This window comes from Selaginella moellendorffii, unplaced genomic scaffold (genome assembly GCF_000143415.4).
Source record: "Selaginella moellendorffii unplaced genomic scaffold, v1.0 SELMOscaffold_97, whole genome shotgun sequence".
Classification (NCBI taxonomy): Eukaryota; Viridiplantae; Streptophyta; class Lycopodiopsida; order Selaginellales; family Selaginellaceae; genus Selaginella; species Selaginella moellendorffii.
In genome coordinates, this window is record NW_003314358.1 from 541,884 (window position 1) to 559,151 (window position 17,268).

The window sequence follows — 17,268 nt, forward strand, 5'->3', positions numbered from 1 at the left end:
TAGCCCCTCTTGTTCAAGTGTTAGTAAACTGGACTTTGCATCTGTACTTGGCCGGATGAGCATAAGGACGGAATTCCTAAGTGTCTATTTTGCCAAGCATACTTGGCCCGGCTTTTTAGTTCTCTTTTGCTCTGTCTTGCACTGGCTTGACAAGAACCCTCGCGTATTGAGATTGGTCCCTCAATATCGCTACATGATAGCTTACCGTGTCTGCCAAACACCCTCGCTATCATGCCCTTTGTGTTAGTCTCATTTCGGTCCTAAATGCTATTTATAGAAAGTGTCCAGATTTGCTCATTTGGCATATCTACGGAATGTAGAGATCGGCCTGAACACAATGGTGTTCGTCCCGTGTCCAAATTCGCAATCTAGGGACATTCCATATTTAGTAAGTTTTGAGCTTGTCCCAGAGACTAACTCCTAATACTAAGGGAGGCTTGGGGTGAAAGCCCAAAGCGTGTGTTCCTCAAGGGGGGGGAGCTATGGGGGGTTCCAAATGTATAGTAGGGATAGTGGGTAGGTCGGGCATGGCCGACCAACCTGAGGCATAGTCTAGCTCCCGCTTGCGTGCCTGTCCTTGTTCTGCGTCCGGCTTGGGTCTAAGCCCAAGTTCCATTCCATGCTAGTTGGTGGAGTACCCATATCCTCGCGTTAGGCCACCGGTATGCCGAAATAGCGCCAGACTCCGTTAGGCTCCGTTTTGCGTGCTGGTCCTGGCATTGGGATGCTGGTTGTTCCAGGACTGTTCCAAGTCGCTCCGGGCTCCTGTCCCTTCGCTCCTTGGGCTTTATGCTCGGGAGTTGCTCCGTGGTTCGGTTCCATCACTCCTTGGCTCCATGCTTGGGAGTTTGGCATCGTTCCTTCGTTCAGTGGCCCAAGGCCCTGAACCGCGGGTTCCTGTGGACACGTGGCATGGACACGTGGCATGTGACACGTGGCATCTGTCACGTGGCACAAAGAGGGTTTAGGTTCTGCTTCGTGGTGTTATCCTATGGTAAATCACCATAGGATAAAGGGTCAAAACCACGTGCGCTACAATAACAATTAAAAAACTTGTGAAAAGAAAAGTTTTTGCAAGTTAAGAGACAAAAATCTCTTCAAGATTCCCAAAGAAAATTTTGGGTAGGTTAATACTTAGAAAGACAAGTGTGAATGGTTTATAAGAATATATAAAATCAGAGTGGCACAATAGAAGCGTGGTCTTGAAGCTTGCCATGATGCAAGGCTATTAGGTTGGAGAACTAACTCCCAAATGTTCAAAGAAATGGCTTTAAACGAAAGTTGATGTTTAAGGATTTTCATGCTTATGTATAGAACCATGTTATGCTGATCAGATGACTTGCTAAGTGAGATTAACAAGTTGAAGGAACAAAGACCCTAGTTGAAGGTGTTGATTTCAAAAGGGGTGGCCCATGGAGCCAAGTATGGAAGAGTCCATGTATGATCACAAACTTAACAAGTGAGAGAACTTAAAAGTTTGAAAAAACTAGGTTTTTAAATTGTGATATATAGCTTGTTTTGGGTATAAGTTGGTACTTGGTGTGAGGAGTCACACTAGGCATCTTAAGTGATGTCCGTAGATGCATATGTGGAAGTTGGGTTTGAGTCCACACTCTCTAGTGCTTGGGTTTAAATCTTAACTCACTAAGGCGTAGTGATAATTTGGAATATGAGGATACTCATTTTTTGGTGGTCATGAACTCTCAGTAAGGAGGCATACTTAGGCACACCACTAAGTGTGGGAGATGGTCATGGTTAACTACTTAAAGGTTAGTATCTATTACCAAACCTGTTAAAGTGTTAAGGTGAGATCATTAGGTGATCTTACGGCTAAACAAAGATAAATTCCTTGCTAAATTAAAGAATTAAAGTTCTTGGTTTAAAGTGTTGATTTGAACTATTAGTAATGGTGTGACTAGATCATGGTAACCAAGTGGGAAGGACATCTAAGGGAAATGAAATGTGTCAATATGGTAAATCCAAAAAAGTAGTCTCTAAGAAACACCCATAAGAGGGTCACAAAGTTGGGCTATGGATAGAGCCCACAATAGAAAATGCTAAAAAGACTTACTAGAGGTGAACACCCTTTGGACTGAGCAAAACAAAGCCTTTATTAAAGAACCAAAAGGATACTTTAAAGATGGAGGTAGTAATTATATATTGCTTAGTGCAACAATCAAAGGATAGGAGAAAAAAACTAATGGCCAAAAATGGGCCATAGAAATCATTGGAAGGAATCCAAATAGCAAAGTTAGGCAAGGTGTTGGATACAAACAGATTGTGAGAAAGGAAATATATTTCCAAAAATGCTCCAATTTGGTGAAAGTGAAAGCTCTAAAGGAGGGAACGGCAAGATAGCCAAATTATAAAGTTGTGGACAGCCTTAGCACAAATTGTGAATAAATAAAACTTAATGCCAAGAGTTGTATGAAATAGAAGAAAAGATGATGGTGCCCTCAAATAAAGAACTTCCTAGGATGGGGAAGTGGAGTTTGCATAACATGTGTAATACAAGGTGTCAGAGACACCTAGAAAATTAGCTTGAGAAGTCAAAATTAAAGTTCTAAATAGTGACGGTTATATTGATAGAAGCTAAGATTACTCAAGAATGAGTAGTGGGATTGAGATAAAGAAGATGTCTCTATCAAATTTTTAAAAACTAAACAAATATAAGGGAAGAATTATTATATATGATCGAATGAGACTCTAAGTTGGTCAGACTATGTTCCTTAGAGGATGGGAAAAGTATGGTGAGCCTTTAATGTCGAATTATTGACGAATATTGGCTTGGTGCTAAGGAAAATGGTAATCCATGATAGGGTTATTATCATTCGATGAAGACATCAAACTTCATCTATGGGTGGTGGAATTGTGAGACACAAATCCTTTGTTAAGAATGAGAAGGAGTCCAAGAAAGAGCTCAAGATGGAGTCTGAAAAGGAATCCAAAATGGAGTTTGATATAGAATCCAAGATGGACCCAAGTGTAAGCTCCTGAATTTGGTCTTCCTAAGAGGTCACCCAACCTAGTACTATTCAAACCCAAGGATGTTTAACCCTAAGTATCCCAAGACCAATTAAGATACTTAACTAATTGGAAAAAGGGGTGCACTTTTGTTTGTGGGCCCTTTCCCTTTATATTTGAACCTCATGAATAGTCTCTCAAATCATTCTCTTTAGTTGCTTATAATCCACTACACTTCCCTACAAGTTCACGCCCTCGTGAACGAAAGCTGAGAGCCGCAACTCTCCCAAGAGCCTCACTCTTTTGACACCCTACCCCTTGGGTCAAGCCCAATAGGAGTAAACTGGACCAAAGCTGAGAGCCGCAACTCTCCCAAGAGCCTCACTCTTTTGACACCCTACCCCTTGGGTCAAGCCCAATAGGAGTAAACTGGACCAACCAGATGTCAATCAACATGTGGTATGATTCCCCTAGCCAACTAACAAAGTCGGAGCCAAGACCCTTAACCAGCTAACAGAGTTAGACACAAGACTGCTCCGATACCAAATGTAAGCTCCGATACCAAATGTAATTTGGACTTCCCAGGAAGTCACCCGGCCTAGTACTATTCAAACCCAAGGACACTTAACCCCAAATATCCCAAAAACCTTAACCAATTGAAAAAGGGGGTGCACTCTTGTTCATGGGCCCTTTCTTTTTATATTTGAACGCCATGGATCATTTCTCAAGTCACTCTCTTTAGTTGCTTACACTGAGATGGAGTCTAAAATGGAGTCTAAGATGGAGTCTAAAATGGAGTCTAATATGGACCTGAGAGAGAGTTTGAGATGGACCCATAAGTCCGAGGTCAAGGCTAAGACCGAGGTGGAGGCCAAGAATGAGACCGAGACTGAGACTAAAACTGAATTTGACCGAGACCAAGTCCAAATCTGAGTCCGAGGGTGAAAGCCCAAAGCAATCGTCTCTTAGACCCTAGAGGTTTTGGTGAGCTCCAAAAGTATAGTAGGTGGAGGACTCTAGTGGAGCCAGTTTGGCCAAAAAAGGTTAGTGTGACCAAGGAAAGCTATACCTATATGGTGGGTGATGCATAATTATTGAGGAGTCCAAGGCTAAAATAAATATAGATGAACAAATAAAGTAACTTGGTGAAGTGTTCAAGAGTTGGTTCTAGCTCCCCTGGGAGATCAAATGGTCAATACTCTCAATCTAAGTGTGGGTAGCACTATCTACTTGGATACCTGGCATGGCTTATTGAAACCTCACTTTAGCCACATAGCTAGAACACCCAAAGGCGGAAGGTAGGGAGAGTATTCACAAGGCTCATATAAGACTATGGTGTTTTAAAATGTCATCCCAAAGTCCTAGACTATAAAAAGGAAAAGGAACAATCCTTTTATGTAATAAGTGGTATAGATACTATTTACAGGGCTAGCATATCCCTAAGTTTAGAATAGGACTTATGGAGATTGTGAGTGAAACTCTTCCAAGTGTGTGGTTAAGTGACTAAAATAGAATGGAAAAATTTAGTCACTTACATAATCTCTACTACAAAAGGTTAAATGTCAATGCTAATCAACACTTTACATGTTACATAATGTTTTCTTCTCTTGCCCAAGTAATTAGCCACCTCCCATTGGCTAAGAACAAATATTAGTATCATTATTAACAATTATTTAAGGCCAGACAAAGAATCTTGTCAGCTGGAATGTTGCTATTGCAGTAATTGCCACAGCTGGGGATCTGGAGGAGGCACAATGATTTTTTGATGGGATGCTTTTCTACAGTCTCGTGTCATGGACAACGATGATCATTGCATATATGGATTGTGGAATGGTTGATGAAATGAAAAATTTGTTTCTTGCACTAGTGCACAGAGACGTCATTTGCTGGAATGTAATGCTTTTGTGTTATGTCCAAAACTGGCATCTGGAGGAAGCCATTGCCCTCTTCAATGAGATGCCAAAGCAAGATGTTTTGTCATATACAAAGATGATATCAGTTTTTTCATCAGGAAATGATTTAGAAAATGCAAAGGATCTGTTTGATTCTATGCCATTATGAACTGTAGCTGCTTGGAACTCTATGATTATGGCAAATGCTATGAATGGGCAAATTGAAAAGGTGGCCATTGTTTTCTTTGAGATGCCCAAGTGGGACTGCTGCTCATGGAATAGCCTCCTGGGTGCGATCGTGGAGTCTGGGAGGATTAATGATGCAATCATGATGTTTTAGAGAATCCCTTTCAGAGACACAGTTTCATGGAACTTGATGATTGCGGCAATGGGTTCTCGCGGTCATATCCACAAGGCGCAAGCTCTCTTTGTCATGATGCTGCAGAGAAATGCTGTCTCTTGGAGCACAATGATTAGAGCTTAAATGCAGCAGGGACTGGCCGTGGACACAAAGATCGTGTTTGATTCCATGGAGTCTCATGACACGGTCGCGTGGAACTCACTCCTGGAGGCCTACCTCGTGAGTGCGAGCAATCAAGTGGGCGATGCTAGGAAAGTGTTTGATTCCATGCCTGATCGAGACCTGGTGTTGTGGACATCAATGATCTCCACCCATACCACACAGGGCTAGATGCGTGCCCTTTGATTCCATGCTGTGGTGCGTCATGGCAGCGTGGAACACAATCATCTCCAGCTATGCAAGGAGCGGCAATCTCAATGAGGTGCAGCTCCTCTTTGGTCGGATGCCCCATTGCAACACCATGACGATCAATGCCATGGTCGCAGCACTCGCGTTTGGTGGCAAGATTGAGCAGGCCAAGCTCCTCTTTGATCAATTTGCATTGCCGAACTCCACAATCTCCATGCTCAAGGACTGGGCGAGGCATATGACCAGTCCAGGAGCATCAAGGAAGCTAGGGCACTGTTTGATCACTTAATTGGGACTCTAGTATGATCAGAGTGATCATTGATGCGTATGCCTAGATTGTCGGATCTTCTCCCATCCCAATACTGCGAGTTACCATGATCGCAGCATTGGCCTTGAATGGGCATTTGCACAAGGCAAAGATCCTCACGATCTTCCGTGCCATGCCAAATCCAACTCTAGTCTCCTGGACAGCAGTGATCACTAGCATCGCCCACAATCCTGGATTGCATTGATCAGGTTCCAACAGGAGGGCTGGAACTCTAGCAAGATGTGCTACAGAACACATGCATGTCACATGCATTGTAGCACCTTCTTCTCTTGCCCCATGCAGTTGGCCGCTTCCCATTAGCTGGGAGCAAAATCAACATGATTATTTGCTAAGACATGGTTAAAGAAATACCCTTTTGAATCTCTTCCTTATTATTATAGATGACTTAAGAATATATATTTATATTTATATATAAATACCACATTAGACTAAATATAAATTATATATCAACATAACTCTTCCGGATTTGCTTCCAGTTGTGACTCCTCTTGAGCCTGCTCTTCTGGTTGTGATTGTGCTTGGGGCTGCTCTTCCGATTGTGCTTGAGGTTGCTCTAGCTCAGTTTGAGGTTGCTTTTCTGTTTGTGGCTCCGGTTGATCTTCTCGTTGTGGCTCTGCTTGTGGCTGCTCTTCTGGCTGTGACTCTGCTTGGGGATGTTCTTTTGGTTGTGGCTTTGTTTGGGGCTGGTCTTCCGGTTGTGGCTCCGCTTGAGGCTGCTCCTCCGGTTGTGGCTCTGGTGGAGGTTGCTCTTCTAGTTGTGGCTCTGCTTCAGGCTGCTCTTCCAGTGGTTCTTCATGGTTTTCTTCTTCTGCTGGCTGCTCTTCTCCTTCTTCAACATCTTCCTGCACTGCTTGTTCCTCTTGTTGGATAACGTCACCTTGATCTCTCTTGGGCCTCATTGCAGAATCGTCACCAGAAGATGAGTTGTGGTTGAGTGCAATAGTAACCAGCTCCTCATGTCCATTTTCAAGATAGGGCTTAATCTCATACCTGTGTGAACTCGGGATTGATTCTTGTAAAGAGTGTCAAGCAGAACTTTCTCGGGATTGTCAGGATCAACACGAACTCTACGACAAGTGGCTTATTTCAGAGTCACATTCTGGATAACCCGAAACGCCCCCCCACCTGTGATATTAACTTTGCCATCAAACTCACAAAGCAAAAGTGCATACATGCCTCATCGTCGATTTTCAGATTCTCTTTGACGAAGTTCACCACATCCAACGCCAACACAGAGGACTCAAATTTAGCGCTCCCAGCTACTTTAGCTGCTACGGTAGCTATGGTTGCAAAGCGTGTGAGAGATGATACTACAGTGCTGGTTCCAATGGCTGTAATCAGAGGTACTGATTCTGCAAGAAGAAGACCAGCCCCTGCCTCAGCAATGGCAAGTACGAGAGCAATGGAACCGATGGCAAAACTGGCCGCAATCTTCACCATGTATGTGTCGCTGGTGTTGTTGGCAATTGTGCATATAAGAAGAGCGCAGCAACAGCTTCTTAGATCTGTGTTGCCGGCGTTCCCCCCTCCCAGCGCTACCCCACAAGGATGCTCTTGGATGCTTTTCGTGTAGCATGTGATCAGAAGTGCCTGTTTTTGCTTGGATGATTTCACTGATCAGGTAGCCGAATTGGGGTTTAGGGTCTTAGAGTTATGCACTTACTTAGCGATAATGTGGCCATGGGAAGTTAATTCCTCCACACCAGAAGACGACAAACTATGAAGATCAAGTTCATTTTTAAACGACTTACTTCATCTTTCTGACTTCCTTCCTGTTCAGATTAGTCAAGGCTCAAATCAACACACGGTTTACTGAAGACGATCCTCAGTTTGGAATTGCAAAGTAGTAGCCACATCCTGCTTCGCTTTCAATGCCTGCATTGACACTGTTTAGGGTATAGCTTGGGCGAGATGAACAAAGAATACTTTCCTGAGGCGAATTCATCAACTCGTCCACAAGCGAATTGAGTGAAGCTCGAAGCTCTTTCAAATGCACAGCAGTCCGTGCAGCTACATTCATCTTCATCCAGCCGTCCACAGTCGCGTTTCCGAGCTTCAAACGAACAAGATCATACAACAAAGTTCGTTAATCGTGAATCTTACCTGGTGTTGAACTTTGATAGAACCACCGAAAAGAAGAATAGACAATGGGGAAATCATTGTCGTATCTCGGAGAGACTTTGGACGTCTCTACCTGCATTCAGAATTCAAGATCAGAAAGAAAGCTTCTCTGTCTGTTTTGACTTACTTTTTCATGGAAGACCAAATAGGGGTGCTGAAACTCTTTCAGTTCGGAGTTGATTGACGAGGGATGGATGAAAACTTCCCGACGCCCATCACTCCACCTTGGCTTCGTTTCTGAAGCAAGACCGGCATGCTGATTGAGGGCGTTTGCATGACCTGCCTTCACGCTTTCCTCCTGCATTGCTGCGAGATTTGGAAAGAATCCCGCGCACAACACAGACTGCAAACGGAAAAACTCACTCAGCCAGGAAAAAAAAACCTTGATGACGGCACCAGAGTTTGCATTCTTGTTCAATGGACAATTCAAATCGTCCAGCCATCGATCAGCATCGGCAGTTCTATACTCTTCTTGGTGCATACAGTTAACAATAGAGTTCAGAATGGGAGGAAAACAGAACCTGTTTGATGAAGCCAATATCTCTGGGAAGCTTAACGAACTGTAATCGCATTTCTCTGGTCACAACGAACGGGATCAGCTAAGGCAACTTCTGAAACATGGAAACCACCTGAGCATGTTCAAAACAGGCACGCTTAAAAGGTTTGCCTCTCAAAACTGCTTCGCAGTCCTAGCACCTCCCTGGCAAGGAACATCATAAAGACGAAGTTGATTCAACACGAGCTTTACCTGTAACAGTATTCGTCTCCAGCTATTATATGCCGCAACGATAACAAGATGATCTGACTGTTGTTTAGCAGCAATGGTGTTGTTGGAACTCGAGCTTTACCTGTAACAGTATTCGTCTCCAGCTATTATATGCCGCAACGATAACAAGAGGATCTGACTGTTGTTTAGCAGCAATGGTGTTGTTGGAACTCGAGTCGGATGGTTCACTAAAAGACATGCTTTGATCTTTCAGCAGCATCCCTCTGTGCATCAAAAGTTGGGCTCTACAGAGTTGAAACGAAGAAACATACCTGGCCAACAGGTGCAACAAACGGAGATTTGTGACTTAGGTAGGCTGCTATGGTAAGTACCGGACCAAGGCAGCCGAGAAGAACACCATACAGCATCATCTGTGATTTAAAACGAAAGCATGAACTTGATATCATCAAAATCACAGGAACTACCTTGCCAATATGTACGTCGACGGGCACTGCTGCGAGATGGTATCCTAGCGGCGTGATGTTTTCATTTTCAGTCAATGCTCCTACCTGCGCAATCACATGATCAGCTTTCACATCAGCTGAAACAGTACCTCCCGAAGAATGAACAATGCACTTTCAACTGCCTCTTATTCCGGATAGAAATCACGAATGTACTCTGGAATGCCAGCCGCTGATGGCGCTACGCCCGGGGCCTGCCGGGCGTCTCTCTTATTGACTATAAGAACTGAACAGACACGACGGGTCAACTTGACCCAAGAGGGAATCACGAATATTCCCTCAATACTCCCACTCAAGTTGAGCTCGCGATACTTCTTTTCTTCACGCCCAGAGCTTGTACGTGTCGCGCGAACACTGCTGGTGGAAGTGCCTTCGTGAATATATCTGCCACCATCTCCGTGGTAGCACAGTAGACGAGTTCCACTTTCTTCACCGCTACCTGTTCACGAATAAAATGAAACTGAACCTGGATATGTTTTGTCCTGCGATGAAATCTTGGATTCTTCGTCAAGGCAATAGCTCCTTGATTGTCGCAATGCAGAACCGTTGCCTCCCGTTGCTCGTAGCTTAGACCGTTCAGCAGAGTCCTGAGCCAAAGAATTTCCTTGGCTGCTTGGGTCATCCCGATATACTCAGCCTCTGTGCTCGAGAGAGCCACGATTGGCTGCCGCTGGCTGCTCCATGTAACTGCTGCGCTGCCCAGGCTGAAGACGTAGCCAGAAGTTGATTTACGCTGATCAACTTCCCCTGCCCAGTCTGCATCTGAGAATCCCCGCAGCTTGAGTTGAGGCTGCTCTTGTTTTGTGTAGCACAAAACATAATCGGCTGTCCCCTTCAGGTAACGAAACACCCGCTTAACTGCCTGCCAGTGCTGGAAGCCGGGATTTGCCAGGAACTGCGAAGCCACTCCCACTGAATAGGCGATGTCTGGCCTGGTACAAACCATGAGGTAGACTAAACTGCCTACCATCTGCCTGTACGGGATCCTCTCCATCACTGCTTTCGCTGCTTCCGTCTGAGGTGCCATGTCCTTACTGAGGTGCATGCCAACTTCCATTGGCGTTGATGCAGAGTTGACGTCACTAAGCCTGAATTTCTGGAGGAGCTCTTCAATATATTTCTTCTGAGACATTTCGAGTGTGCCCTTCCTCCTGTCTCTGAAGATCTGGATGCCAAGACAGTACTTGACGCTCCCAAGGTCCACCATCTTGAATCTCGAGCTGAGATCTTTCTTCAGTTGATGAATCAGCTTCTTGCTTTTGCTGAGGAGCAAGCAGTCGTCCACGTACAAAGCCAACAGCACCAGGAGAGCTCCCACTTGCTTAATATACACATTAGTGTCTGCAGAGAGACTCTCGAAGCCAAGGGCAAGAAGAAACGAGTTCATCTTTGCGTACCAGGCACGAGGCGATTGCTTCAGGCCGTAGAGGGCCTTCTTGAGCTTGCACACCAAGTGCTCTCGTCCTTTGGCAATAAATCCGGCTGGTTGCTCAATGTAGACTTCCTCCTCCAAGTCACCATTCAGGAACGCCGTCGTTACATCCATGTGCTCGACGTGCATGTCTTCGTGAGCTGCTAAGTTGTAGAGAAGTCGAATTGATGCAAGCTTCACCACTGGTGAAAAGGTCTCATAGAAGTCGACTCCTTCGACTTGTGAGAATCCTCTCGCAACAAATCTGACTTTGTAGCGCGTGTCTCCATCAGGTCCTGTCTTGAGCCGCAAGAGGAACTTGGTCTTAATCACCTTCCTCCCAGGTGGCAGCTCCACAAGATCCCAGGTCTTGTTCTCCATCAATGAGCTGTACTCAGCTTGACGAGCAGTGCGCCACTGATCTGCATCAGGTCCGGCAAGAGCTTCTTCCATGGTCTTCGGAACAAGTGCATCTCGGCCATGGCTGAAGAGAAGGAGAAGCTGGTTCTCGCCTTGCTCCCCTTCTTCCTCCATGCTAGAGTTGGCAAAATAAAAGGCTGGATCGTAAGAGGTCTCAGGAATTGGCACTGTCACTGATCTGTCTCTAGCAGCCTTGGTTTCTTGCCGAGAAGCCCGCTTAGCTGCTTGTATGTCCAGCTGCTCCCTGTATTGACGGCCAGCCTCTGTGAGTGCGCGCTCACGGCCAGAACGTCTCAAACTGCCCTCACTATTTTCAGCCCTGGTCCTGCCAACAGTGCGCTCACCACCGTGGTCTTCCTCGCCGCTGACTGGGTTTTCTGTTCTAGCGCTCCCACTGGTTCCAACGCCTGCTGTGTCGAGTGGCAAGCCTTCAGCTTCAGGGAGCAAGCCCTCACCTCCATTTGGATCGCCTCCAGCACCATCCACGCTCTCTGCACCGTCCTCGTTGCCTCCTGGATCATCCTGGTCGCCGTTTCCATTCCCCTGGCCGGCTCCTTCAGCTCTGCCTCGTGTGACTGCGCGTGCCCTAACTGGAAATTCGTTTTCACTTTCTTCCGAGTCATCCGCAGCTACTTCCGTGGGAGAAAACTGTGGCGGTGGCAGGAGATTTCTTGTCGCATACGTCCTGGACTCGTCAAAAATGACGTCCCTGCTCACGATCATTTTCTGAGTTTCGAGGTTGAAGAGCTTATAGCCCTTCATTGTGTCTGCGTATCCAACAAGGACACACTTTTGACTTGTGCTTGCGAGTTTATCTCTGTGCTTTTTCAGCACATGCGCATAGCAAATGCTTCCAAAAACACGTAGATGGCTCACATCTGGTTTTACACCATACCACGCTTCATATGGGGTCTTCCCTGATACAGCTGCTGTAAGCTGGCGGTTACGCAAGTATGCCGCCGTTGCGATGGCCTCACACCAAAACGAGTTTGGTAAGCCAGAGTCTCGCAAGAGAGTTCGTGCTGCCTCCTGAAGTGTGCGATTCATACGCTCTGCTACACCGTTCTGCTGCTGTGTGTCAGGGATTGAAAATTGCCGCTGTATTCCAGAGGAAATACAAAAACTGGCAAATTCCTTGGATGTATACTCCCCACCTCCATCACTTCTTAGCATTTTGATTCTCTTTCCTGTCTGCAACTCCACCTGAGCCTTGTATTCCTTGAATTTCTGGAAGGCTTCTGACTTGAGCTGGAGGAACTTCACTGCTACGATTCGTGAGTAGTCGTCTATGAAGGTCACGAAGTATAGCTTCTTGTCTCTGGAAAGTGTGGGCATATTGCCAGAGAGATCAGAATGAATCAGTGCTAGAGGTTCTTTAGCACAATTAGTGGCTATCTGTGGAAAAGGGAGCCGGTGATGTTTACCGAGTGCACACGGCTCACAAAACTTCATCGCACTTGATGAAGTGATGCCCAAACCTTTTACCATCTCTTTTGCCGCTAGTTCTTTGATGTCCTGTAGGTTGGTGTGGCCGAGTCTCCTGTGCCATATCTGGAGGTCCACTGCTTTTTTCGTCCCAGCAAAAAAAGCTTTTACTGGCTTCACCACCTCGGCATTAAGTTGATAGAGACCGGCCTGTCTGCTCCCACAAGCTATTCCATTTCCATTCACGTCTGTGATTGCACACATCTTTTTTGTGAATGTGATCTCCAGATCACGATCAGCAATCTTTCCCACTGAGAAGAGTGTCTTGTTCAGTCCAGGAACATAGTAAACATTCTTCACGCTGGCAATCTGTCCTGTTGGCAGCTTGATGTCGATCGTCCCAACACCCTCCACCTTGTATGAGTAGTCGTTGCCAAGAAAAATTCGCTTATTTCCTGGGACCTTCTTCAACGTGGTGAAAAATTTCCTGAGGTGCGTCATGTGTTTGTTTGCCCCAGAATCAAGGTACACCACTTCTGCTTCTGTGCCAAGAGTGTTCTTCACAACCTGCTGGATACTAGTGGCCATGAACAAGCTGCCATGGTCGTCCACATCCTCCTGGTTGTCTTCCTCGCTACTTTCTGCTGTCCTGGCAAAGTTGGCAGACTTGTTCTTTCTTGCTGCCAGTCTCTTTGCCTCAGCTTTTCGAGCCTCCTTAGCTTTCTTGGCCTCTTCGTCTGTGCAATCTCGTGCCCAGTGCCCTGGTTTCTTGCAAATGTTACAGCGATCATTCTTCTTTTTCTTCTTCAACTTTTCTGGTTTGCTGCTCTCGCCCTGATCGTTCGTTGGTCCTAGTCTGTCCCACACTGTGACAGATCGTTTCCCCTTTCCTGCGAAGAGTGCCAATTCTTTCTCATTTGAGCTCGCTTGCCCTGACTTGAGAAAACCCTCCAACGCTGTGAGGTCGGCTACGATCTGGCTGAAAGTGTTACTGGAACTTAAATGATGCGACCCTGCGAGTTGCATTGGTCCGCTAAGCCCCTTGAAGAAAGCTGTGATCAGCTCATCTTCATCGAAGTCCTTCATTTGAACTGCATCGATCTGCTTGGCGATGTCTACAAGAGCACTGGCAAAATCACTTACGGATTCTGCCTCCCCCTGTTTACGGCTGTTCAGCTGTAATTTGAGTTCCAGCAATCTTGCTCTGGTTGTTGTACCAAGGATCGCACACACAGCATCCCAGTTTTCCTTCGCCGTCTTGTCAATGTCAAGGTAGCTTCGATATTTCTTTCCGAGGCCTCGTCCCAGGACCCCTAAAGCTTTGTTATTCTTGGCGTCCCACTCCTTTTTCTCATCTGCATCGTCCTCTGGCTTGAGGCTGCTCTCGATCACGCTCCAGAGATCCTTTTCCATGAAGTAAAATAGCATCTGAGTTTTCCATGACTGGAAATCCTTGCCATCGTACACTTCCAAGGTTAAGGAAGATGAGGGTGCCATCTTTCTTTTTCAGAGTGGGACGTGATCCTGCTCCGATACCATATTCCGGATAGAAATCACGAATGTACTCTGGAATGCCAGCCGCTGCTGGCGCTACGCCCGGGGCCTGCCGGGCGTCTCTCTTATTGACTATAAGAACTGAACAGACACGACGGGTCAACTTGACCCAAGAGGGAATCACGAATATTCCCTCAATACCTCTATCTTGGGAGGATGCAGAGTCTGCTTCACACAGGTAAGGAATCAGATGATCTTGTAAACACAGATCATACCTTCTCAAGAAATGAAGCTACGTTTTCAACGGAAAGGAGCTTGATCTTCAAACAGAGTTCCACCAGCGGAACGCGAAGCATCTCCGGTAGCTGCATAATGTCGCGTGAATTTTGACAAGATATAACTCATCTTTGCCAATTACCTGAAATGGACGCATAAGTTTGCTGAAGCAATGTTCAGTGTAGAGGCAAAAGCAGTTGCCAGGTTTCACTCGTCCAGCTCGTCCTCTCCGCTGCTGAGCATTCGCTTGCGATATCCATGCCTCAGCCATGCGGGACATTCTCTGTACAACCATGTCAGTTGCCTGCTGAAGCTAATGGAAGTAAAAACATTACCCGTCGAGGATCAAAACGATTCTCTTTGTGTTTTCCACAATCGATGACGTGAACGACATCCTCAATCGTCACACTTGTTTCTGCAATGTTTGTAGCCAGTACTATCTGATGAAAATAAATTGAACTATCTATCAGAAAAGATTTTGAATTGAATCTACCTTACGAACGCCATTTGGAGGAACCTGGAAGACTTTTCGCTGGTCTGCAGGAGCAACAGAGGAATGCAAAGGGAGAATCCAGTCTGATGCAGGACCACTGAAGTCTTTCAAAACAAGTAGGCGATCAAGCAGCTGAAGAATTTCAGGCATTCCCTGCAACAAGAAATGAATTTAGGAAAAACAAGCAATGATAAGAAACGCTGTCACAGCTCACCGGAAGGAAGACTAAAAGAGCTACAGGTTCTGCGGTCCCATTGATATGCATGATAAGATCTTCGAGGAGCTCGTAATCAATCACATCTTCATTGACTTTAGCCTGCACCACAGATCAGAATGTGACTGAAACATTTGCTTGCGCCTTACCAAACTTTTCTGCGTACTTTCACTGTAATCATGATACAGAGACTGCTTGTACATGGGATTGACAACAGTTTCTTCAAGGATTTGTTCGTCACCCCATCCCTGAAAAGCGAGATTTTGTCGTCCTCTATTCTTATCAACTAGATGATGAGACTCTTTCTGCACACAAGAAGTTTCTTAACAAAAGCCGGTATAAAAAACATGGATCGATCCTTGCTCTTTGATGAATAACTCTGTATAGGTGCTGTATTATCCGATGAAAGATGATATGCCAATTTCTCGTATATATCCTCCATGTAAAATGTTGTGACGGGAAACGTTTGGCCTTTAGCAACAACCACAGGACAACCTCCAAAATATTGCGAAAATCTTTCTGCATCTAGAGTTGCAGACCTGAAAACAAAATACATAAAACAGCAGTGAACATAGTACAATCTACTCATATGAGAATCACTTTCAGCGGGCTACAATCGTCCTGATTTCTTCTCACAAGGAGATCTCATAGAAGGCTTATCAGAAAATCACCCTGAGTAGAAAAGTTGAGATCAACTACAAACATTATGCACTTTGGCATTGTAGTTTGACTTTTGGTTCATCCCGCATTGCCAATTCTGCTTTCTTGCACTGAGCCTCTTGTGTAGCTTTTGTTTATTTGAGCTTGTATTGGCCTTGGACATTTTGGAGATTGATAGTGGTGTGCTAGTTTCTTGTGATGTCAATCCAGTAGATGTTTGTCCATCATAGTGATTATGTTTCCGATTTGGTGGTAATCCTCATGACTTTGCTAGTGTGCGTTGTGAGGACAGTGCAGGTGAAAAAGCACCATTACTTTCACTACCATCACGTCGTGAGGACATTGGAAATGTACTGTTGGATGGGGATGAACTTAGTATAACTAGATTTAGACTAACAGACTTAGACTAATAAAGCTCTATTTCGTTAAAGTGGGATTTATTCAGTAAAATGGGACTAGGTACAAATTTTCAAGTATTTGAAAATGACGTGAAATTATATGTTTTTTGTCCAGGGGCTAGACATATCTGGGGCATGGTGACTAGCGCGGTAACCTTATGTCCAGACTGAGTCCATCTAGTTGTATAATAAATCTCATTGTCAAGGTGAACAAGCCGAATCTGAAGCTAAAGAAGAGCGATGGCATGCGCGCACACACTATTTGTTTGTTCATTGAGCGTGTGGTGAGCTTTCCAAGATGAACATCATTCCTATTAGCCAGACATATAACTTAATGGTGAGAACATTTAGATATTATTCAATGTTATCTTTTTCTAACGAATCTAATTGTGAAGGTGTAGCAAGAGGCATTGCTAGTTTGGAGAAGTCATTTAACTCATTTGACCCTTAGTGTATTTTCATGAAACTAAATAACATTCATATTATTAAGGAATTTCTCTAGTACCTTTTTTTTACGACATAGAGGCTTGCATTTCTTTCAAAGGTGATTTAGTAAAAGGCCTGAGGGCACATGCCATTCTATTTCTCAGACCGGTATTAAGATATACTAGTGCAAAGGGAAAAAGGTATTTGGTGATCAAGTAAATGGCATGAGGGCACACGCCATTATAAGCCTAAGCGCTAGTGGACACCTCCTTTTTGGTACTCTCAGCGGTACTATCATCCTTCTCTGGGTCAGTTGTTTTGCTTTGGATTGTTGTCTCTGACGTTACTGGGGCGTTCTCGATAGTTGTTAATGTTGCCGTTTGTTCAGAAAAATGATCACCTGGAGTATAGTACGGGGAGTTTGGAAGACTTATATATTCTACATCTTCACCTATCTCCTTCTCCGTCTCCTTTTCTGCCTCACTTACAGATTTTGTGCTTGCCATGAGAACGCTCTTCACCCTAAAATATGGAGTTCGTTGTGTTATAAAAGGAAACCAACACACACGCTGCAAGGGAATGATGGTACATAAAGCACGTAAGCCCACAATATGGGTTTATGTGCCATTAATATGGGCCACACGCCATATTATTAGATTTATGCACGTGTGATTGGTAAATGCATATGTCACATCATCTTTGTTTTACCTCACACACTATATCAAGCCTCCTCTGATTCAGATTCGGATTGTTCACCTTGAAATAAAATACATTAGAAACTTTGTAAAGGAATATTAATGAATCTCACCT

General features: G+C 44.9%; 1 pseudogene; it reads right to left on the minus strand.

Moving 5' to 3' along the window:
- Window positions 1–6,339: 6,339 nt before the first annotated feature.
- LOC9651411 lies at window positions 6,340–15,679 on the minus strand (annotated as a pseudogene).
- Between the last annotated feature and the right edge of the window lie 1,589 nt (window positions 15,680–17,268).